This window comes from Arachis hypogaea, chromosome 17 (genome assembly GCF_003086295.3).
Source record: "Arachis hypogaea cultivar Tifrunner chromosome 17, arahy.Tifrunner.gnm2.J5K5, whole genome shotgun sequence".
Taxonomy (NCBI): Eukaryota; Viridiplantae; Streptophyta; class Magnoliopsida; order Fabales; family Fabaceae; genus Arachis; species Arachis hypogaea.
Window position 1 is genome coordinate 55,484,301 of NC_092052.1, and position 23,548 is coordinate 55,507,848.

At 39.9% G+C, this 23,548-nt stretch overlaps 1 non-coding gene across 1 annotated transcript; it reads right to left on the reverse strand.

Annotated features, from left to right (window-relative positions):
- Positions 1 to 6,662: 6,662 nt before the first annotated feature.
- On the reverse strand, positions 6,663 to 6,766 carry LOC112768877 (small nucleolar RNA R71). The gene has a single exon (XR_003186257.1). It is a non-coding gene; the product is annotated as a small nucleolar RNA R71 (small nucleolar RNA).
- Positions 6,767 to 23,548: the final 16,782 nt, after the last annotated feature.

Here is a 23,548-nt window from a genome sequence, read left to right on the forward strand (position 1 = left end):
AACTCGAAGCTTATGATAACTCCAAATTATACAAAGAGAAGATGAAGGTTGTGCATTACAAGCATATCAAGAGAAGAGAGTTCAGACCAGGAAATCTGGTTCTCCTTTACAACTCCAGGCTGAGACTCATGCCAGGTAAGCTGAGATCCAGATGGGAAGGTCCCTACAGGGTGGAGAAAGCAGAGCCATATGGAGTTTTCCACATGCGTCATCCTTCAAGTTCCAATTGCATCAAGGTCAATGGACATCGCCTAAAGCTTTATCATGGTGAGAAGATGAAGGAACACAAAGAGCTAGAGGTCTTCCTCTTGGAGGACCCACCAACAGAAGCAGAATGAGCTTGAAGACCGTCCAACTTAAGGACGTAAAAGCAAAGTGCTAGGTGGGAGACAACCCACCATGGTATGATCGTTTCGTTTCAATCTTAGTTTTATTTTATTTTATTCTACTTTATTTTTCTTAGTGACTCTTCTCATAATCTTTGCATATAGTCTACATTTGCATTTGTATTCTGCATAAAAAAGAGAGAGAGAGAGAGGAGCACACGACGCGCAAGCGTCACTGACGCATACGCGTCATGTGTGCATGCGAAACAAAGAAGAATGAAACAGAGAGTTACGCGGGAGCATGGTTGCAGGCGTGCCTTATGCACAAACAGGCACGTGCGTACGCATCTCTGACGCGTACGCGTTGCTTACAAAATCATCCCTCCACGCGTACGCGGGGCCCTGTAAATCGGCGTAAATGAGTCTATGGCTAGATAGTTATGATGGTGTAGGGCTGGAATTATGCTAGAAGCATAAACCCCACGCGTACGCATCATTTTTCCAATTCAAGCCATTCACGCGTGCGCGTCCATGAGGTGCACGCGTCGCCCTAAATTTTGGCAATGTGCGTATTGAAATAGAGAGTTGTGCGTGCGCGAGACTGCCTCCGCGCCAAACGCACAACCCATGTCACACGTACGCGTCCCTGACGTGCACGCGTCGGTTGAAATTAGCGCGATCCACGTGACCGCGTGCCCCACACGCACGCGTCATTTGCGACGCATAGTTTACCTAGATCAGCGCCAGAATTCTTATCTTTTCTTCCCCAATCCTACTTATCTTTCTCTTATCATTCTTTCTTCTTTCTTCTTCCCTCTTTCTTCTTTATTGTTTCTTACTTTCTACTACTTTCTCCCTCCCTCTTCATCTTCTTCATCAAGGTTTGTTTCTTCTTTCCCTTTTTACTCTTCCAATATTACTTTAATTTTTATTCCCTTCTTCCTTTTCTTCTTAATTTCATAATCTATGTTTTCTTAGTCTTTCTTTTTCTTTTTACATCCTTTTAATTGGTGTTAGAAATTTAATTGGGTGATTATTTTCTTCTATATTTTGCTTGTGATTACATTGAGGCATTGTTTGACAATTAATATTAATTCTTAGGGTTGCTTGCATGTTCAAATTCAATACTTTCAATAACATATTTACCATGCATGCTAAGTGTTTGTGAAAAAGTCCATATGGCATTGTGCATTTTAATTATTCTATCATTCTACTCTAATGCCTGTTTTTCACAAAACCCCTTAAATATTTTATTAATTGAATATGATTGTCAATACAAACGTGATGGCTAGTTTGTTACGAGTGATAATACATTTAAGTTATTGATGCTTGATATATGCCACTCATGCCTTTGCCGGCATGCTAATAAACATCTTGCATCTACTTGCCATAACATGCACTTGCTATATTCCCATTGATGAACTTAGAACATGTAGTCGCGACCATGTGTTAACGACATCCTTCTTTACCTTGGCATTGATTATCACTTGTACCGTCCCTTCCTTGCTCTAACCCTTAGCTTTAAATGTTACTTTCCTTTTCCCTTTTCAGGATGGCCACCAAGAAAGGTAAAGAGAAAGCTACTCCCAAACCACTGGCAAGGAAAAGAACAAAAAGAGCACTAACTGCGGAATCATCTTCAACAGTAGTCAAGCCATCAACAAAGCCAGTCAAGAGGGTCATCAAGGTTGATGAAAAAGAGAAAGCCTTTCCAGCAAAGGACACTTCGCGGTTCACTAACTGCTACTGTGAGCAGATGTTCCCCATCCTGGCTGAGCAGAACTATAACAATGAGCACCTACTAATCCTCCCGACCCACATTCTTGAGTTTGTTGAGCCCCGCATTGAGAGCAGACAATGGAGATTCTTACGGAAACAGCCACGACAGGTTAATCTTTCATGGGTAGTTGAATTTTACTAAGGGAATATTGGCTTCAGCACTCACCTTGGAGGCTCGAGTGTGGGCACAGATTATGTCCCACTACGTCTTTCCGAGCACTCATGAGTCCTCATTCGCTGCAGATATGGCTGTTCTTCTCTGGTGTGTCCTAACAGACCAGCCTCTCAACCTACCAAGACACCTCCGAGACGTCATGGGACATATACAGATTGCGGACAACCTACCCTTTCCCGCCTTGGTTACAGATCTAGTCTCAGCAGCCGGAGTCTCCTACAGAGCTGGGGACACTGATGAGCGGATAATTTATACGCTTTTTGGCATTGTTTTTAGTATGTTTTTAGTAGGATCTAGTTACTTTTAGGGATGTTTTTATTAGTTTTTATGTTAAATTCACATTTCTGGACTTTACTATGAGTTTGTGTGTTTTTCTATGATTTAAGGTAATTTCTGGCTGAAATTGAGGGACTTGAGCAAAAATCATATTCAGAGGTGGAAGAAGGACTGTTGATGTTGTTGGATTCTGACCTCCCTGTACTCAAAGTGAATTTTCTGAAGCTACAGAATTCAAAATGGTGCGCTTCCAAATGCGTTGGAAAGTAGACATCCAGGGCTTTCCAGAAATATATAATAGTCTATACTTTGGTTGAGTTTAGATGATGCAAAAGGGCGTTGAACGCCAGTTCTATGCTGTAGTCTGGAGTTAAACGCCAGAAATACATCACGAACCAGAGTTGAACGCCAAAAACACGTTATAACTTGGCGTTCAACTCCAAAAGAAGCCTCTGCATGTGTAAACTTCAAGCTCAGCCCAAGCACACACCAAGTGGCCCCCGGAAGTGGATTTATGCATCAATTACTTACTTCTGTAAACCCTAGTAGCTAGTTTAGTATAAATAGGACTTTTTACTATTGTATTTACATCTTTGATCAGTTTTATGCTATCTTAGACTCTCATGGGGGCTGGCCATTTGGCCATGCCTGGACCATTATCACTTATGTATTTTCAAACGGTAGAGTTTCTACACTCCATAGATTAAGGTGTGGAGCTCTGCTGTTCCTCATGATTTAATGCAAAGTACTACTGTTTTTCTATTCAATTCAACTTATTCCGCTTCTAAGATATCCATTCGTTCCCAAGAACATGATGAATGTGATGATTATGTGACGCTCATCATCATTCTCACTTATGAACGCGTGCTTGACAAACACTTCCGTTCTACATGCAAACAAGCTAGAATGAATATCTCTTAGATATCTAATACAGAGGACCGAGTCCGAGATATTAGAATCTTCTAGGTATAAGTTAGAACCCATGGATGGCCATTCCTGAGATCCGGAAAGTCTAAACCTTGTCTGTGGTATTCCGAGTAGGATCTGGGAAGGGATGGCTGTGACAAACTTCAAACTCGCGAGTACTGGGCGTCGCAAAAGGAGGGTGAACCCTATTCCAGTATGATCGAGAACCTCCAGATGATTAGCCGTGCCGTGATAGAGCATTTGGACCTTTTTCACAGAGAGGATGGGAAGTAGCCATTGACAACGGTGATGCCCTTACAGAAAGCTTGCTATGGAAAAGAGTAAGACTGATTGGATGAAGACAGCAGGAAAGCAGAGATCAGAGGCACGAAAGCATCTCTATACGCTTATCTGAAATTCTCACCAATGTTACACATAAGTATCTTTACCTTTATTTTTTGTTTATTTATTATTATTATTCGAAAACTCCATAACCATTTAATATCCGCCTGACTGAGATTTACAAGATGAGCATAGCTTGCTTCATACCAACAATCTCCGTGGGATCAACCCTTACTCACGTAAGGTTTTATTACTTGGATGACCCAATGCACTTGCTGGTTAGTTGTGCAAAGTTGTGAAGTTATGTTTGGACCATGGTATTGTGCACCAGTTTGTTGGCGCCATTGCCAGGGAGAGAATGAACAACAAATTTTACAACCTGAGTAACAATTTCACATACCAAGTTTTTGGCGCCGTTGCGGGGGATTGTTCGAGTTTGGACAACTGACGGTTCATATTGTTGCTCAGATCAGGTAACTTTATTTTAATTTTAAGTTTTTGTTTTTATTCCTTTAATTTTCGAAAAACTTTTCCAAAAAAAAAAATAATTCTATGGCTTTAAAATTTTAAGAATGAATTCTAGTGTTTCATGAAAAATGTTGAAGCCTGGCTGGCTGTAAAGCCATGTCTAAATTCTTTTGGACTGAGGCTTCCAAACCATCAGCATAGAGGCAAGTTAATTTGATGACTTAGCTGATGAATGTCTGATTTACATGCTAAACCATGTCTAGTATTTTGAACCGGAGCTTTCATTGAAAGCTTGGCTGGCTAGTGAGCCATGTCTAATTCCTGGACTGAAGCTTTAGACTAAGAGGACAAGATTCCTGGAATTCATATTAAAAATTTTGGAATCCTTATTTTTCTTTTTCAAATAATTTTCAAAAAATACAAAAAAATTATAAAATCATAAAATCAAAAATATTTTTTAGTGTTTCTTGTTTCAGTCTTGAGTCAGATTTTAAGTTTGGTGTCAATTGCATGTTTTAAATTTTGCATAAAAAATTTTTCGAAAAATTCATGCATTCATAGTGTTCTTCATGATCTTCAAGTTGTTCTTGGTAAGTCTTCTTGTTTGATCTTGATGTTTTCTTGTTTTGTGTCTTTTCTTGTTTTTCATGTGCATTTTTCAATTGTTAGAGTCCAAACATTAAAGATTTCTAAGTTTGGTGTCTTGCATGTTTTCTTTGCCTAGAAAAATTTACAAAAATATGTTCTTGATGTTCATCATAATCTTCAAAGTGTTCTTGGTGTTCATCTTGACATTCATAGTGTTCTTGCATGCATTGAGTGTTTTGATTCATAATTTTTATGTTATGAGTCTTTTTCATGTTTTTCTCTTTTTTCATTAAAAAAATTCAAAAATCAAAAAAATTATCTTTCCCTTTTTCACTCATAAATTTCAAAAATTTGAGTTGACTTTTTCAAAACTTTTTAAAATTTAGTTGTTTCTTATGAGTCAAATCAAATTTTCAATTTAAAAATCTCATCTTTTTCAAAATCTTTTTCAAAAAATCAAATCTTTTTCATTTTTTTTATTTATTTTCGAAAATTTTAAAAATATTTTTCAAAAATCTTTTTCTTAATTTTATATCATATTTTCGAAAATATCATCAACAATTAATGTTTTGATTCAAAAATTTCAACTTTGTTACTTACTTGTTAAGAAAGATTCAAACTTTAAGTTCTAGAATCATATCTTGTGATTACTTGTAAGTCAAGTCATTAATTGTGATTTTAAAAATCAAATATTTTTTCAAAACTAATTTCAATCATATCTTTTCAAAAATATCTTTTTATCTTATTTTTTTTCAAAATCATATCTTTTTAATCATACCTTTTCATATCATATCTTTTTCAAATATCTTTTCTAACTTCTTATCTTCTTATCTTTTAAAAATTGATTTTCAAAATTTGTTTCAACTAACTAATTAACTTTTTGTTTGTTTCTTATCTTTTTCAAAACTACCTAACTAACTACCCCTCTCTAATTTTCGAAAATACCTCCCTCTTTTTCAAAAATTCTTTTTAATTAATTAATTGTTTAAATTTTAATTTTAATTTTAATTTTAATTTTATCTTAATTTTCGAAAATCATTAACTCTTTTTCAAAATTTATTTTTCGAAATTCCCTCTCTCTCATCTTCTTCTATTTATTTATTCATCTACTAACACTTCTCTTCATCTCACATCTCTGCTCTCCTCACCCTTCTGTTTGGATTCTCCTTTCTTTTCTCTTCTACTCTTCTTTTCTTCTACTCACACAAGGGAACCTCTATACTCTGGTGAAGAGGATCCCCGGTATCTTTAGTCCTCTTCTTTTTCACATGAGCAGGAGCAAGGACAAGAACATTCTTATTGAAGCAGATCTAGAACCTGAAAGGACTCTGAAGAGGAAATTAAGAAAAGCTAAAATACAACAATCCAGAGACAACCTTACAGGAATTTTCGAACAGGAAGAGGAGATGGTAGCCAAAAATAATAATAATACAAGGAGGATGCTTGGTGACTTCACTGCACCTAATTCCAATTTACATGGAAGAAGCATCTCCATCCCTGCCATTGGAGCAAACAATTTTGAGCTGAAACCTCAATTAGTTTCTCTGAGGCAACAGAACTGCAAGTTTCATGGACTTCCATCTGAAGATCCTTTTCAGTTCTTAACTGAATTCTTGCAGATATGTGACACTGTTAAGATTAATGGAGTAGATTCTGAAGTCTACAGGCTCATGCTTTTCCCTTTTGTTGTGAGAGACAGAGCTAAAATATGGTTGGATTCTCAACCTAAGGATAGCCTGAACTCTTGGGATAAGCTGGTCAAGGCTTTCTTAGCCAAGTTCTTTCCTCCTCAAAAGCTGAGTAAGTTTAGAGTGGATGTTCAAACCTTCAGACAAAAAGAAGGTGAATCCCTCTATGAAGCTTGGGAGAGATACAATGAACTGACCAAAAAGTGTCCTTCTGACATGCTTTCAGAATGGACCATCCTGGATATATTCTATGATGGTCTGTCTGAATTAGCTAAAATGTCATTGGATACCTCTGCAGGTGGATCCATTCACCTAAAGAAAATGCCTGCAGAAGCTCAAGAACTCATTGACATGGTTGCTAACAACCAGTTTATGTACACTTCTGAGAGGAATCCTGTGAGTAATGGGACGCCTCAGAAGAAGGGAGTTCTTGAAATTGATACTCTGAATGCCATATTGGCTCAGAATAAAATATTGACTCAGCAAGTCAATATGATTTCTCAGAGCCTGAATGAAATGCAAGCTGCATCCAACAATACTCAAGAGGCATCTTCTGAAGAAGAAGCTTATGATCCTGAAAACCCTGCAATAGCAGAGGTGAATTACATGGGTGAACCATATGGAAACACCTATAATCCCTCATGGAGAAATCACCCAAATTTCTTATGGAAGGATCAACAAAAGCCTCAACAAGGCTTTAATAATGGTGGAAAAAATAGGTTTAACAGTAGTAAACCTTTTCCATCATCCACTCAGCAACAGACAGAGAATTCTAAGCAGAATCCATCTAGCTTAGCAAATTTAGTCTCTGATCTATCTATGGCCACTCTGAGTTTCATGAATGAAACATGGTCATCCATTAGAAATTTGGAGGCACAAGTGGGCCAGCTGAGTAAGAAGATCACTGAAACCCTTCCTAGTACTCTCCCAAGCAATACAGAAAAAAATCCAAAAGGAGAGTGCAAGGCCATTGAAATGATCATCATGGCCGAATCTAAGGAGGAAGGGGAGGACGTGAATCCCAAGGAGGAAGACCTCCTGGGATTTCCAGTGATCAATAAGGAGTTCCCCCCTGAGGAACCAAAGGAATCTGAGACTCATCTAGAGACCATGGGAATTCTATTGAACCTCCTTATGCCCTTCATGAGCTCTGATGAGTATTCTTCTTCTGAAGAGAATGAGGATGTTACTGAAGAGCAAGTTGCCAAGTACCTTGGTGCAATCGTGAAGCTGAATGCCAATTTATTTGGTAATGAGACTTGGGGAGATGAACCTCCCCTGTTCACCAATGAACTAAATGCATTGGATCAACTGAGATTGCCTCAGAAGAAACAGGATCCTGGAAAGTTCCTAATACCTTGCACCATAGGCACCATGACCTTTGAGAAGGATCTATGTGACCTTGGGTCAGGGATAAACTCATGCCACTCTCTGTAATGGAGAAACTGGGAATCTTTGAGGTACAAGCTGCTAAAAGCTCATTAGAGATGGAAGACAATTCCAGAAAACAGGCTTATGGATAAGTAGAGGACATATTAGTAAAGGTTGAAGGCCTTTACATCCCTGCTGATTTTATAATCCTAGATACTGGGAAGGATGAGGATGAATCCATCATCCTTGGAAGACCCTTCCTAGCCACAGCAAGAGCTGTGATTGATGTTGACAGAGGTGAACTAGTCCTTCAATTGAATGAGGACTCCCTTGTGTTTAAAACTCAAGGACATCCTTCTGTAAACATGGAAAAGAGGCACAGTAAGCTTCTCGCAGTACAGAGTCAACTAAAGCCCCCACAGTCAAACTATAAGTTTGGTGTTGGGATTCTATAAAATTGACCTGATCACCTGTGTGGCTCCATGAGAGCCCATTGTCAAGCTATTGACATTAAAGAAGCGCTTGTTGGGAGGCAACCCAATTTTTATTTATCTAATTTTATTTTTATTTTTATTATCATTTTATATTTTATTAGGTTCATGATCATGTGGAGTCACAAAATAAATAAAAAAATTAAAAACAGAATCAAAAACAGCAGAAGAAAAATCACACCCTAGAGGAAGGACTTACTGGCGTTTAAACGCCAGTAAGGAGCATCTGGCTGGCATTCAACGCCAGAACAGAGCATGGATCTGGCGTTGAACACCCAAAATAAGTAGCACCCTGGCGTTCAGACGCCAGAAATGCACACTGAGGAAAGCTGGCGCTGAACGCCAGAAACAAGAACCAATTCGGCGTTTAAACGCCATAATTGCATGCAAAGGCATTTTACATGCCTAATTGGTGCAGGAATGCAATTCCTTGACACCTTAGGATCTGTGGACCCCACATGATCATCTCAGAATCTGTGGACCCCACAGGATCCCCATTTACCTCCACTCATACTCGACCCCATTCTCAATGTTCATCCTCTCTTCCCAATAAACACCTTTCCCCAAAACCCTTCACCAATCACATCAAGCTCTCTTCCCTACTACTCCTTCACCACTCACATCCATCCACTTTTCCCCATAAACCTACCTCATAAATCCCACCTACCTTCAAAATTTAAAATCACTTTCCCACCCAAACCCACCCTAAATGGCCGAACCTAACCCCTCTCCCTCCACTATATAAACCACTCCATTCTTCTTCATTTTTCACACAACAAAACCCTCTCATCCCCTTTGGTGCACAAAATTGTTACTCTCTTACAATTTCGCACACATGACCAGCAAGTGCACTGGGTCGTCCAAGTAATACCTTACGTGAGTAAGGGTCGAATCCCACGGAGATTGTTGGTTTGAAGCAATCTATGGTTATCTTGTAAATCTTAGTCAGGAAGTCAATTATGTTTATCAGTTGAATTGTGAATAACCAGTAGAGCATAAATTAAAAGTTACTTGTTGTGCAGTAATGGAGAATATGTTGGAGTTTTGGAGATGCTTTGTCTTTTGAATCTCTGCTTTCCTCTGTCTTCTTGTTCAAGCACGCACGTCCTCCTATGGCAAGCTGTGTGTTGGTGGATCACCGTTGTCAATGGCTGTCTTCCATCCTTCCAGTGAAAACTACGCTCACGCACTCTGTCACAGCACGGCTAATCACCGGTTGGTTCTCGATCCGGTTGGAATAGGATTTACTATCCTTTTGCGTCTATCACTAACGCGCAGCCTTCAGGAGTTTGAAGCTCGTCACAGTCATTCAATCCTTGAATCCTACTCGGAATACCACAGACAAGGTTTAGACTTTCCGGATTCTCATGAATGCCGCCATCAGTTCTGGCTTATACCACGGAGATGCTGATTAAGAGATCTCAGAGATACTCATTCAATCGGATATAGAACGGAGGTGGTTGTCAGGCACACGTTCATGGGTTGAGGAAGGTGATGAATGTCACTAATCATCACCTTCATCACAGTTAAGCGCGAATGAACATCTTAGATAGGAACAAGCGTGTTTGAATAGAAAACAGAAATACTTGCATTAATTCATCGAGACACAGCAGAGCTCCTCACCCCCAACAATGGGGTTTAGAGACTCATGCCGTCAGAGAATACAAAGTTTAGATCTGAAATGTCATGAGATACAAAATAAGTCTCTAAAAGTTGTTTAAATACTAAACTTGTAGCCTAGGTTTACAAAAATTGGATAAACTATGATGGATGATGCAGAGATCCACTTCTGGGGCCCACTTGGTGTGTGCTAGGGCCCACTTGGTGTGTGCTGGGGCTGAGACTTAAGCAATTCACGTGCAGAGGTCATTTGTGGAGTTGAACGCCAGTTTTTATGCCAGTTTGGGCGTTCAACTCCAGCTTTTGATCCTTTTCTGGCGCTGGACGCCAGAATTGGGCAGAGAACTGGCGTTGAACGCCAGTTTACATTGTCTATCCTTGTGCCAAGTATGGACTATTATATATTGCTGGAAAGCCCTGGATGTCTAATTTCCAATGCAATTGGAAGCATTCCATTTCGAGTTCTGTAGCTCCAGAAAATCCAATTTGAGTGCAGGGAGGTCAGAATCCAACAGCATTAGCAGTCCTTTTTCAGCCTGAATCAGATTTTTGCTCAGCTCCTTCAATTTCAGCCAGAAAAATACCTGAAATTACAGAAAAACACACAACTCATAGTAAAGTCCAGAAATATGAATTTTTCCTAAAAACTACTAGAAATAGACTAAAAACTAACTAAAACATACTCTAAACTATATGAAATTATCCCCAAAAAGCGTATAAAATATCCGCTCATCACAACACCAAACTTAAACTGTTGCTTGTCCTCAAGCAACTAGACAAATAAAATAGAAGACTAATAGGTTGAGAAGCAATAATATCTCAGAGTTTTTGAATGAAGCTCAGATTCTAATTAGATGAGCGGGACTAGTAGCTTTTTGCTTCTGAACAGTTTTGGCATCTCACTTTATCCATTGAAGCTCAGAGTGATTGGCATCTATAGGAACTCAGAATTCAGATAGTGTTATTGATTCTCTTAGTTCAGTGTGATGATTCTTGAACACAGCTTCTTTATGAGTCTTGGCCGTGGCCCTAAGCACTTTGTTTTCCAATATCACTACCGGATACATAAATGCCACAGACACATAACTGGGTGAACCTTTTCAGATTGTGACTCAGCTTTGCTAAAGTCCCCAATTAGAGGTGTCCAGAGTTCTTAAGCACACTCTTCTTTTTGCTTTGGACCTTGACTTTAACCGCTCAGTCTCAAGTTTTCACTTGACACCTGCACGCCACAAGCACGTGGTTAGGGACAGCTTGGTTTAGCCGCTTAGACCAGGATTTCAGTCCTTTAGGCCCTCCTATCCACTGATGCTCAAAGCCTTGGGATCTTTTTTATTTGCCCTTGCCTTTTGGTTTTAAGGGTTATTGGCTTTTTCTGCTTGCTTTTTTTTTTTTTCTGCAACCTTTGTTCTTTGCTGCTTTTTCTTGCTTCAAGAATCATTTTTATGATTTTCAGATTATCAATAACATGTCTCATGTTCATCATTATTTCAAGAACCAACATATTTAACAGTCTTAAACAACAAATTCAAAAGACATATGCACTGTTCAAGCATTCATTCAGAAGACAGAAAGCATTGTCACCACATTTAATCAATTAGAATTTGTTTTATTTAAACTCGAGATTTTATTGCTTCTTATTCAAAAGATCTACTATTTTATTCATGTTTAATGATGATGAGAAAAATAAACTATAGCTTAATTAGAGATAAAATCAAATAGATACTAATTACTATTATATGACTTCTAAGGTAGACTTTTTATAAGGACACTGTCACAGAGTTAAGGCAGAAATTGGAAATTAACAACCTTTATTCTGGGGGTATGGGGGTTCCTCTGATCCTTGGGAGGCTTGGTATTACAGAAGACTTTTGGCGCTTCAGTTCCCTTAAGTCACGTCCCTGCTCCTCTTGTTCTTTAAACATCTGGGTCAGCATTTGACTGTGTTCCTTCTGTTGTTTTATTATTTGCTCCATAGCTTCCTGTATCTTGGTGACAGACTTCTCAAGATATTCCCAATATTCCGCTTGAGGAATCTCTGGGAGGAATTCCTGTGCTCTCTTCTTGATAAGATCCTCCTGTACTTGTTGTCTCTCCATTGATGCTTTGGTGATTGACTTTTCAATTAGGATATATTCAGTTATTCCCATCTTGACTCCAGCGTCCTTGCAGAGCAGAGAAATCACGCTTGGATAAGCCAACCTGGCCTCTCTTGAATTTTTGTTAGCAATCTTATAGAGCTCTGCTGAAATCAGCTGATGAACCTCCACTTCCTTTCCCATCATGATGCAATGAATCATCACTGCTCTTTTAACTGTGACTTCAGAACGGTTGCTGGTGGGCAACAGAGAATGCCCAATGAAGTCCAGCCATCCTCTGGCAACTGGTTTGAGATCCTCCCTCTTGAGTTGATTTGGGACGCCCTTTTTGTTGGTGGTCCACCTGGCTCCAGGGATACAGATGTCCTCTAGAATCTTATCCAGGCCAATGTCTGCTCTCATCATCCTCCTGTTGAAGGAGTCTAGATCATCCTTTAGCTGAGGTAGCTTTAGTATCTCTCTGATCTTGTCAGGGGTGGTATGAACAATTTTTCCCTTGACCATGGTCCGAAATTCGTAGCAGGTAGTTCCAGATAGTCTTTGCTTGTCAGTCTGCCACATATTAGCATAGAACTCCTGGACCATGTTCCTTCCTACTTTCGTTTCAGGATTAGCTAGGACTTCCCAGTTCCTGATTCGAATTTGCTCCTGGATCTCCGGATATTCATCTTCTTTCAGATCGAATCTCACTTCCGGGATCACTGATCTCAGACCCATTACTTTAAGATAATGGTCTGAATGTTCTTTAGATAAGAACTTCCCTTGATTCTAAAGTGGTTTTGGAATGCTCTCTTTCTTGCCCCTTGGAGTGTATTGTTTCCCTTTGAGAGCCATAATCTTAGTAGTGAGCTCGGATAAACACACCAAACTTAGAGGTTTGCTTGTCCTCAAGCAAAAGAAAAGAAAGGAGAGGGATAGAAGGAGATTGAGTAGCACTTGTTGATGAAGGAGGGGGGAGGCCGAACCCAATTTAAAGGGGTGGGGGGGTGTTTTTTCGAAAAATTGGAAGAGATAAGATAAAAAGATTGAGTTGAAAAAGATAAGATAGAAGATATAGTGTAAATTTGAAAAGATAAGATAGATTTTTGAAAAAGATAAATTTGGATTTTGAAAAAGATAATATGAAGATTTGAAAAAGATATGGATTAGTTGAAAAGATTTTTGAGTGAAAAAGATAGATTTGTTTTCAGAAAAGATTTTGAAAAGAGTTGGATTGAATTTGGAAAGATGGATTTTTAGAAATTAAGGATTTTAGAAATCAGGGTTCTTGATATGTTCATGTAAAAATCATGCATTGAAGCATAGAACTATAAATTAGAATGGAAATACGTGTGGGATAAATGGATTTGGCTCCACCCTGGCTTCCTGGCGTTTGAACGCCCAAACACTGCTTGTTTTGGGCGTTCAGCGCCCAAATGCTGATCTCCTGGGCGTTCAGCGCCCATTTGCTGCCATTCCTGGCGTTCAACGCCCAGTGGGTGGCCATTTCTGGCGTTGAACGCCCAAATGCTGCCATTACTGGCGTTCAGCGCCCAGTGGATGCCCATTTTGGGCGCTGAACGCCCAAAATGCCCCTTTACTGGCGTTTTCTTGCCATTGAGCTCTTTTACTCTGTTTTGTGTGCAAATTCCTTCTGTAACCCTGTAAACTTATGCAATTGATTCTTTACCTTAGTGTCAGTAAACTTTATATAAACAAATAAAAAAGAAAAATAGGGCAAAATGCTTAGAGGATTGTTGCCCAATGGCTGGGTTGCCTCCCAGCAAGCGCTTCTTTATTGTCTTTAGCTGGACCTTGCTGAGCTTTTTAATCTAGCTTCAGCCTTGAGCATTCATGCTCAATGTTGCCTTCAAGATAATGCTTGATTCTCTGTCCATTGACAATGAACTTCTTATCAGAATCAATATCTTGAAGCTCCACATAACCATATGGTGACACACTTGTAATCACGTATGGTCCCCTCCACCGGGATTTTAGTTTCCCGGGGAATAGCCTGAGTCTAGAGTTAAACAACAGGACCTTCTGTCCTGGTTCAAAGATTCTAGATGACAGCTTCTTGTCATGCCATTTTTTTTATTTTTCTTTATAAAGCTTGGCATTTTCGAAAGCTGTGAATCTGAATTCCTCTAGCTCATTTAGCTGGAGCAATCGTTTTTCTCCTGCTAATTTGGCATCAAATTTAGGAATCTGGTTGCCCAGTAGGCCTTATGTTCCAGTTCCACGGGCAGGTGACATGCCTTACCATACACCAGTTGGTATGGAGAGGTCCCTATAGGGGTCTTGAATGCTGTTCTGTAGGCCCACAGTGCATCATCCAAGCTCTGTGCCCAATCCTTTCTACGGGTATTTACTGTCCATTCCAGGATTCTCTTTAATTCTCGATTAGAGACTTCAGCTTGCCCATTGGTTTGTGGATGATATGGAGTGGCCACCTTGTGGCGAATTCCATACCGAACCATGGCAGAGTAAAGCTGTTTATTGCAGAAGTGAGTGCCCCCATCACTGATTAGTACTCTAGGGACACCAAACCTACTGAAAATATGTTTCTGGAGGAACTTCAGCACTGTTTTAGTATCATTGTTGGGTGTGGCAATAGCCTCAACCCATTTTGATACATAATCCACTGCCACCAGAATATAAGTGTTTGAGTATGATGGTGGGAAAGGTCCCATGAAGTCAATTCCCCATACATCAAACAACTCTATTTCCAAAATCCCTTGTTGAGGCATGGCGTAACCATGAGGCAGGTTACCAGCTCTTTGGCAACTGTCACAATTACGTACAAACTCTCGGGAATCTTTATAGAGTGTGGGCCAATAGAAGCCACATTGGAGGACCTTGGTGGCTGTTCGCTCACCTCCGAAATGGCCTCCATATTGAGATCCGTGGCAATGCCATAGGATTCTCTGTGCTTCCTCTCTGGGGACACACCTACGGATAATTCCGTCTGCACATCTCTTAAAGAGATAGGGTTCATCCCACAAGTAGTACTTTGCATCAGTAACTAATTTCTTTTTTGTATTCTATTGTACTCCTTGGGTATGAACCTTGCAGCTTTATAGTTTGCAATATCGGCAAACCATGGTGCTTCCTGAATGGCAAATAGATGCTCATCAGGGAACGTCTCAGAGATCTCAAGAAAGGGGAGGGACGTCCCTTCCACTGGCCCTATCCGGGACAGATGATCAGCTACTTGGTTCTCTGTCCCTTTTCTGTCTCTTATTTCTATATCAAACTCTTGCAGGAGCAATACCCATCTAATGAGCCTGGGTTTTGAATCGTGCTTTGTGAGTAGATACTTAAGAGCAGCATGGTCAGTGTACACAATCACCTTTGATCCTACTAAGTAGGATCTGAACTTGTCAATGGCGTAAACTACTGCAAGTAATTCCTTTTCTGTGGTTGTGTAATTTTTCTGGGCATCATTTAAAACGCGACTGGCATAATAAATGACATGCAGAAGCTTGTCATGCCTCTGTCCCAATACTGCACCAATGGCATGATCACTGGCATCACACCTTAACTCAAATGGCAATGTCCAGTCTGGTGCAGAAATGACTGGTGCTGTGACCAGCTTAGCTTTCAGCATTTCAAACGCCTGCAGGCATGCTGTGTCAAACACAAATGGCGTGTCAGCAGCTAGCAGGTTGCTTAGAGGTTTTGCCATTTTTGAAAAATCCTTTATAAACCTCCTATAGAATCCTGCATGCCCCAGAAAGCTTCTGATTGCCTTAACATTGGCAGGTGGTGGTAATTTTTCAATTACCTCTACTTTTGCTTGATCCACCTCTATTCCCTTGTTTGAGATTTTATGCCCAAGAACAATTCCTTCAGTCACCATGAAGTGACACTTTTCCCAGTTTAAAACTAGGTTGGTTTCTTGGCATCTTTTCAGAACAAGTTTCAGGTGATCAAGACAGGAGCTGAATGAGTCTCCATATACTGAGAAGTCATCCATGAAGACTTCCAGAAATTTTTCCACCATATCAGAGAAAATAGAGAGCATGCATCTCTGGAAGGTTGCAGGTGCATTGCATAGCCCAAAGGGCATCCTTCTATAAGCAAACACTCCGGATGGACATGTGAATGCTGTTTTCTCTTGATCCTGGGGATCTACTGCAATCTGGTTATAGCCTGAGTAGCCATCCAAAAAGCAGTAGTAATCATGACCTGCTAGTCTCTCTAGCATCTGGTCTATGAATGGTAAAGGAAAATGATCCTTTCTGGTGGCTGTATTGAGCCTTCTGTAGTCAATACACATGCGCCACCCTGTAACTGTTCTTCTAGGAACCAGTTCATTTTTTTCATTATGAATCACTGTCATGCCTCCCTTTTTTGGGACGACTTGAACAGGGCTCACCCAGGGGCTATCAGAAATGGGATAAATAATCCCAGCCTCTAGTAATTTGGTGACCTCTTTCTGCACCACTTCCTTCATGGCTGGATTTAGCCGCCTCTATGGTTGAACCACTGGTTTGGCATTATCCTCCAGTAGGATTTTGTGCATGCATCTAGCTGGGCTTATGCCCTTAAGGTCACCTATGGACCACCCAAGAGCTGTCTTGTGTGTCCTTAGCACTTGAATAAGTGCTTCCTCTTCCTGTGAATTTAAAGCAGAGCTTATGATCACTGGAAAGGTGTCACCTTCTCCTAGAAATGCATATTTCAAGGATGGTGGCAGTGGCTTGAGCTCTGGTTTAGGAGGTTTTTCCTCTTTCAGAAGAAAGTTCAGAGGCTCTTTCATGTCCCCTGAATCCTCCAAATCAGGCTGAACATCTTTAAAGATGTCTTCCAACTCTGATTCGAGACTCTCAGCCATGTTGATCTCTTCTACCAAAGAGTCAATAAGGTCAACTTTCATGCAGTCTGTTGATGTGTCTGGATGCTGCATGGCTTTGACAGCGTTTAATTTGAACTCGTCATCGTTGACTCTCAGGGTTATTTCCCCCTGTTGGACGTCAATGAGGGATCGTCCAGTTGTTAGGAAGGGTCTTCCTAGAATGAGAGTGGCACTCTTGTGCTCCTCTATTTCCAGCACAACAAAGTCAGTGGGAAAGGTGAATGGCCCAACTCTGACAATCATGTCCTCAATCACGCCTGATGGGTATTTAGTGGAACCATCAGCAAGTTGGAGACATATCCGGGTTGGTTTAACTTCTTCAGTTAAGCCAAGCTTCCTGATAGTGGATGCAGGTATTAGGTTGATGCTTGCCCCAAGATCGCATAAGGCTGTTTTGGTGCAATCACCTTCCAACATGCATGGTATCAGAAAACTCCCAGGGTCTTTAAGCTTTTCAGGAAAGCTTTTCAGAATGACTGCACTGCATTCTTCAGTGAGGAGAACTCTTTCTGTTTCTCTCCACTCCTTTTTATGACTCAAGATCTCTTTCATGAACTTGGCATAAGAAGGTATTTGCTCAAGTGCCTCTGCAAAAGGAATCTTTATTTCAAGAGTCCTTAGATAATCTGCAAAGCGAGCAAATTGCTTATCCTGCTCCTCTTTCCGGAGTTTTTGAGGATAAGGTATCTTGGCTTTATATTCCTCAACCTTAGTGGTTAAAGAAGCCTTTTTAGAGGGGTTGTTATCAGCACTTGTGTGTGTCTGATCCCTCACTGGCGATTGAGTACCAGAGTCAGAAGCTGGAGTGACGTTAGACGCCAACTCACTGTCTGTTCCTGGCGCCTGAACGCCAGAAATGTGCCCATTTTGGGCGTTCAACGCCAGATTCTTGCCCATTTCTGGCGTTGAACGCCAATCCTGCCTTGTTTCTGGCGCTGAACGCCAGTTTTGGGCATGGTCTGGGCGCTCAGCGCCAGCCTTCCACCCATTTTCTGGCGTTTTAGTGCCAGAATTATTTTTCCCTAGGCTCTTACTGTCCTCAGGGGAATCTTTGGTGGGTCGCTCATTTCTTGAATTTTTGATGCCTTGAGGTGGGGTATTTAATGTTTTTCCACTTCTTAATTGAACTGCTTGGCATTCTTCTGCTATTTGCTTTGATAGCTGCTGCTTTGTTTGCTTAAACTGTTCGTCCATATGTATATTAGCTATCCTTGTCTCCTGTAACCTGTCTTTGAATTCAGCTAGCTGTTTTGTTAGAAAATCTAATTGCTGATTGAATTCAGCAGCTTGTTTTACAGTACTGAATTCAGCAGTTACTGTTTTAACCTCTTCATTCATGGAAGGGTTGCTGCTTAGATACAGATGCTGATTCTTGGCAACTGTATCAATGAGCTCTTGAGCTTCTTCAATTGTCTTTCTCATATGGATAGATCCACCAGCTGAGTAATCTAAAGACATCTGAGCTCCTTCTGCAAGCCCATAGTAGAAGATGTCTAACTGAACCCACTCTGAAAACATTTCAGAGGGGCATTTTCGTAGCATCTCTCTGTATCTCTCCCAGGCATCATAAAGAGATTCATTATCTCCTTGTTTAAAGCCTTGGATGTCCAGCCTTAGCTGTGTCATCCTTTTTGGAGGGAAATATTGATTCAGGAATTTTTCTGTCAGCTGTTTCCATGTTCTTATGCTGGCCTTAGGTTGGTTATTTAACCACCTCTTGGCCTGATCTTTGACAGCAAATGGAAACAGTAATAGTCTGTAGACATCCTGATCTATTTCCTTATCATGTACTGTGTCAGCAATTTGTAAAAATTGTGCCAGAAACTCTGTAGGTTCTTCCTGTGGAAGACCGGAATACTGGCAACTTTGCTGCACCATGATAATGAGCTGAGGATTCAACTCAAAGCTACTAACTCCAATGGAGGGTATGCATATGCTACTCCCATATGAAGCAGTAGAGGGGTTAGAATATGACCCCAAAGTCCTCCTGGACTGTTCAATTCCACTTATGTCCATGATGGATCTATGGATATAACTTGGACTGATTTATCTTTTTATTTATTTTATTTTATAAGAAGTAAATTCTTAAATAAAATAAAATAACTAAAAAGAATTTAATTTTTTTTTTCGTAAAAATAAAAATTAATTAGTTAAAAATTTAAAAAAAAAGAAATTTTTGAAAAAGATGGAGGATATTTTCGAAAATTAGGGGGAGAGAGAGTTAGTTAGGTAGTTTTGAAAAAGTTAAGAAACAAACACAAAGTTAGTTAGTTAGTTGAAACAAATTTTGAAAAGATAAGAAGTTAGGAAGTTAGAAGAGATATTTTGAAAAGATATTTTTGAATTTAGTGAGGAGAGAGAAAAATAATAAGATAGTACAAGATTTAAAATTTTTAGATCTAATGCTCCTTGTTTTCGAAAAATTTGGAGGGAAAACACCAAGGAACACCAAACTTAAAAATTTTAAGATCAAGACACAAGGAAAACTCAAGATCACTTTGAAGACTCACAAGAACACAGATTGACGCTCTAGCCAAATGAGTTATGGGACCTTTAAAAATTTTGAGAAAGATTATTTTTGAAAACACCAAACTTAAAGTTTGGCACAGGATTTAATAGAAAAATTATTTTTGAAAAAGGTTTTTTTTTTTTTTTTAAAAAAAATATGATAGCCAATTATCATGAACATAAACACCACGTTCTAAATAACTGAGCTATAAGTTTAAAGTATTTTAACAAGGGATAAATAATAAAAGACTCTAAACCAAAAAAAGAAAGATTTTTCCTAATCTAAGCAACAAAATAATCCGTCAGTTGTTCAAACACGAACAATTCCCCGGCAACGGCGCCAAAAACTTGGTGCACAAAATTATTACTCTCTTACAATTTCGCACACATGACCAGCAAGTGCACTGGGTCGTCCAAGTAATACCTTACGTGAGTAAGGGTCGAATCCCACGGAGATTGTTGGTTTGAAGCAATCTATGGTTATCTTGTAAATCTTAGTCAGGAAGTCAATTATGTTTATCAGTTGAATTGTGAATAACCAGTAGAGCATAAATTAAAAGTTACTTGTTGTGCAGTAATGGAGAATATGTTGGAGTTTTGGAGATGCTTTGTCTTTTGAATCTCTGCTTTCCTCTGTCTTCTTGTTCAAGCACGCACGTCCTCCTATGGCAAGCTGTGTGTTGGTGGATCACCGTTGTCAATGGCTACCTTCCATCCTTCCAGTGAAAACTACGCTCACGCACTCTGTCACAGCACGGCTAATCACCGGTTGGTTCTCGATCCGGTTGGAATAGGATTTACTATCCTTTTGCGTCTGTCACTAACGCCCAGCCTTCAGGAGTTTGAAGCTCGTCACAGTCATTCAATCCTTGAATCCTACTCGGAATACCACATACAAGGTTTAGACTTTCCGGATTCTCATGAATGCCGCCATCAGTTCTGGCTTATACCACGGAGATGCTGATTAAGAGATCTCAGAGATACTCATTCAATCGGATATAGAACGGAGGTGGTTGTCAGGCACACGTTCATGGGTTGAGGAAGGTGATAAATGTCACTGATCATCACCTTCATCACAGTTAAGCGCGAATGAACATCTTAGATAGGAACAAGCGTGTTTGAATAGAAAACAGAAATACTTGCATTAATTCATCGAGACACAGCAGAGCTCCTCACCCCCAACAATGGGGTTTAGAGACTCATGCCGTCAGAGAATACAAAGTTTAGATCTGAAATGTCATGAGATACAAAATAAGTCTCTAAAAGTTATTTAAATACTAAACTAGTAGCCTAGGTTTACAAAAATTGGATAAACTATGATGGATGATGCAGAGATCCACTTCTGGGGCCCACTTGGTGTGTGCTAGGGCCCACTTGGTGTGTGCTGGGGCTGAGACTTAAGCAATTCACGTGCAGAGGCCATTTGTGGAGTTGAACGCCAGTTTTTATGCCAGTTTGGGCGTTCAACTCCAGCTTTTGATCCTTTTCTGGCGCTGGACGCCAGAATTGGGCAGAGAACTGGCGTTGAACGCCAGTTTACGTCGTCTATCCTTGTGCAAAGTATGGACTATTATATATTGCTGGAAAGCCCTGGATGTCTACTTTCCAATGAAAATGGAAGCATGCCATTTCGAGTTCTGTAGCTCCAGAAAATCCAATTTGAGTGCAGGGAGGTCAGAATCCAACAGCATTAGCAGTCCTTTTTCAGCCTGAATCAGATTTTTGCTCAGCTCCTTCAATTTCAGCCAGAAAAATACCTGAAATTACAGAAAAACACACAACTCATAGTAAAGTCCAGAAATATGAATTTTTCCTAAAAACTACTAAAAATAGACTAAAAACTAACTAAAACATACTCTAAACTATATGAAATTATCCCCAAAAAGCGTATAAAATATCCGCTCATCACCCTTCTTGGCCGAGACACAACCCTCTCTCCCTCTCTTCCATTTCTTCTTCTTCTTCTTCTTATTCTTCTTCTTCTTCTTCTTCTTCTTCTTCTTCTTCTTCTTCTTCTTCTTCTTCTTCTTCTTCTTCTTCTTCTTCTTCTTTTCTTTCATCTCTTGCTTGAGGGCGAGCAATATTCTAAGTTTGGTGTGGTAAAAGCATAAGCTTTTTGTTTTTCCATTACCATTGATGGCACCTAAGACCGGAGAATCCTCTAGAAAAGGGAAAGGAAAGACAAAAGCTTCCACCTCCGAGTCATGGGAGATGGAAAGATTCATCTCTAAAGCCCATCAAGACCACTTCTATGATGTTGTGGCCAAGAAGAAGGTGATCCCCAAGGTCCCTTTCAAACTCAAGAGAAATGAGTATCCGGAAATCTGACATGAAATCCAAAGAAGAGGTTGGGAAGTTCTAACAAACCCCATCCAAAAAGTCGGAATTCTAATGGTTCAAGAGTTCTATGCTAATGCATGGATCACCAGGAACCATGATCAACGTAAGAACCCGAACCTAAAGAATTATCTTACCATGGTCCGGGAGAACTACTTAGATTTCAGTCCGGAAAATGTGAGGTTGGCGTTCAACTTGCCAATGATGGAAGAGAACGCATGCCCCTACATAAGAAGAGTCAACTTTGATCAAAGGTTGGACCAAGTCCTCATGGACATATGTGTAGAAGGAGCTCAATGGAAGATTGACTCAAAAGGCAAACCGGTTCAACTGAGAAGACTGGACCTTAAGCCTGTAGCTAGAGGATGGTTGGAGTTCATTCAACGCTCAATCATCCCCACTAACAACCGGTCTGAAGTTACTATAGACCGGGCCATCATGATCCATAGCATCATGATTGGAGAAGAGGTGGAGGTTCATGAGATCATACCTCAAGAACTCTACAAGGTGGCTGACAAGTCCTACACTATGGCAAGGTTAGCCTTTCCTCACCTTATTTGCCACCTATGCAATTCGGCTGGGATTGACATAGAAGGAGACATCCTCATTGATGAGGAAAAGCCCATCACTAAGAAAAGGATGGAGCAAGCAAGAGAGCATATTCATGGATCTCAAGAGACGCACGAAGAAGCTCATCACCAAGAAAACCCTGAGATTCCTCAGGGGATGCACTTTCCTCCACAGAATTTTTGGGAGCAAATCAATAACTCCCTAGGAGAATTAAGTTCCAACATGGGACAATTAAGGGTGGAACATCAAGAGCACTCCATCATCCTTCATGAAATTAGAGAAGATCAAAGAGCAATGAGGGAGGAGCAACAAAGACAAGGAAGAGACATAGAAGAGATCAAGGACATCATTGGTTCCTCAAGAAGGAAATGCTACCATCACTAAGGTGGACTCATTCCTTGTTCTCAAATTTTCTGTTTTTCGTTTTCTTTATGTTAAGTGCTTATCTATGTTAGTGTCTTATTACATGATCATTAGTATTTAGTAACTTTGTCTTAAAGCTATGAATGTCCTATGAATCCATCACCTCTCTTAAATAAAAAAATATTTTTAATTCAAAAGAACAAGAAGTACATGAGTTTCGAATTTATCCTTGAACTTAGTTTAATTATATTGATGTGGTGACAATACTTTTTATTTTCTGAATGAATGCTTGAACAGTGCATATGTCTTTTGAAGTTGTTGTTTAAGAATGTTAAATATTTTGGCTCTTGAAATAATGATGACAAGGAGACATGTTATTTGATAATCTGAAAAATCATAAAACTGGCTCTTGAAGCAAGAAAAAGCAGTGAATTCAAAGCTTGCAGAAAAAAAAATGGCGAAAAAAAAAAGAAGAAAAAGCAAGCAAAAGAACCCAAAAGCTCTTAAAACCAAAAGGCAAGAGCAAAAAGCCAATAACCCTTAAAACCAAAAGGCAAGGGTAAATAAAAAGGATCCCAAGGCTTTGAACATCAGTGGATAGGAGGGCCTAAAGGAATAAAATCCTGGTCTAAGCGGCTAAACCAAGCTGCCCCTAACCATGTGCTTCTGGCGTGAAGGTGTCAAGTGAAAACTTGAGACTGAGCAGTTGAAGTCAAGGTCCAAAGCAAAAGAAGAGTGTGCTTAAGAACCCTGGACACCTCTAATTGGGGACTTTAGCAAAGCTGAGTCACAATCTGAAAA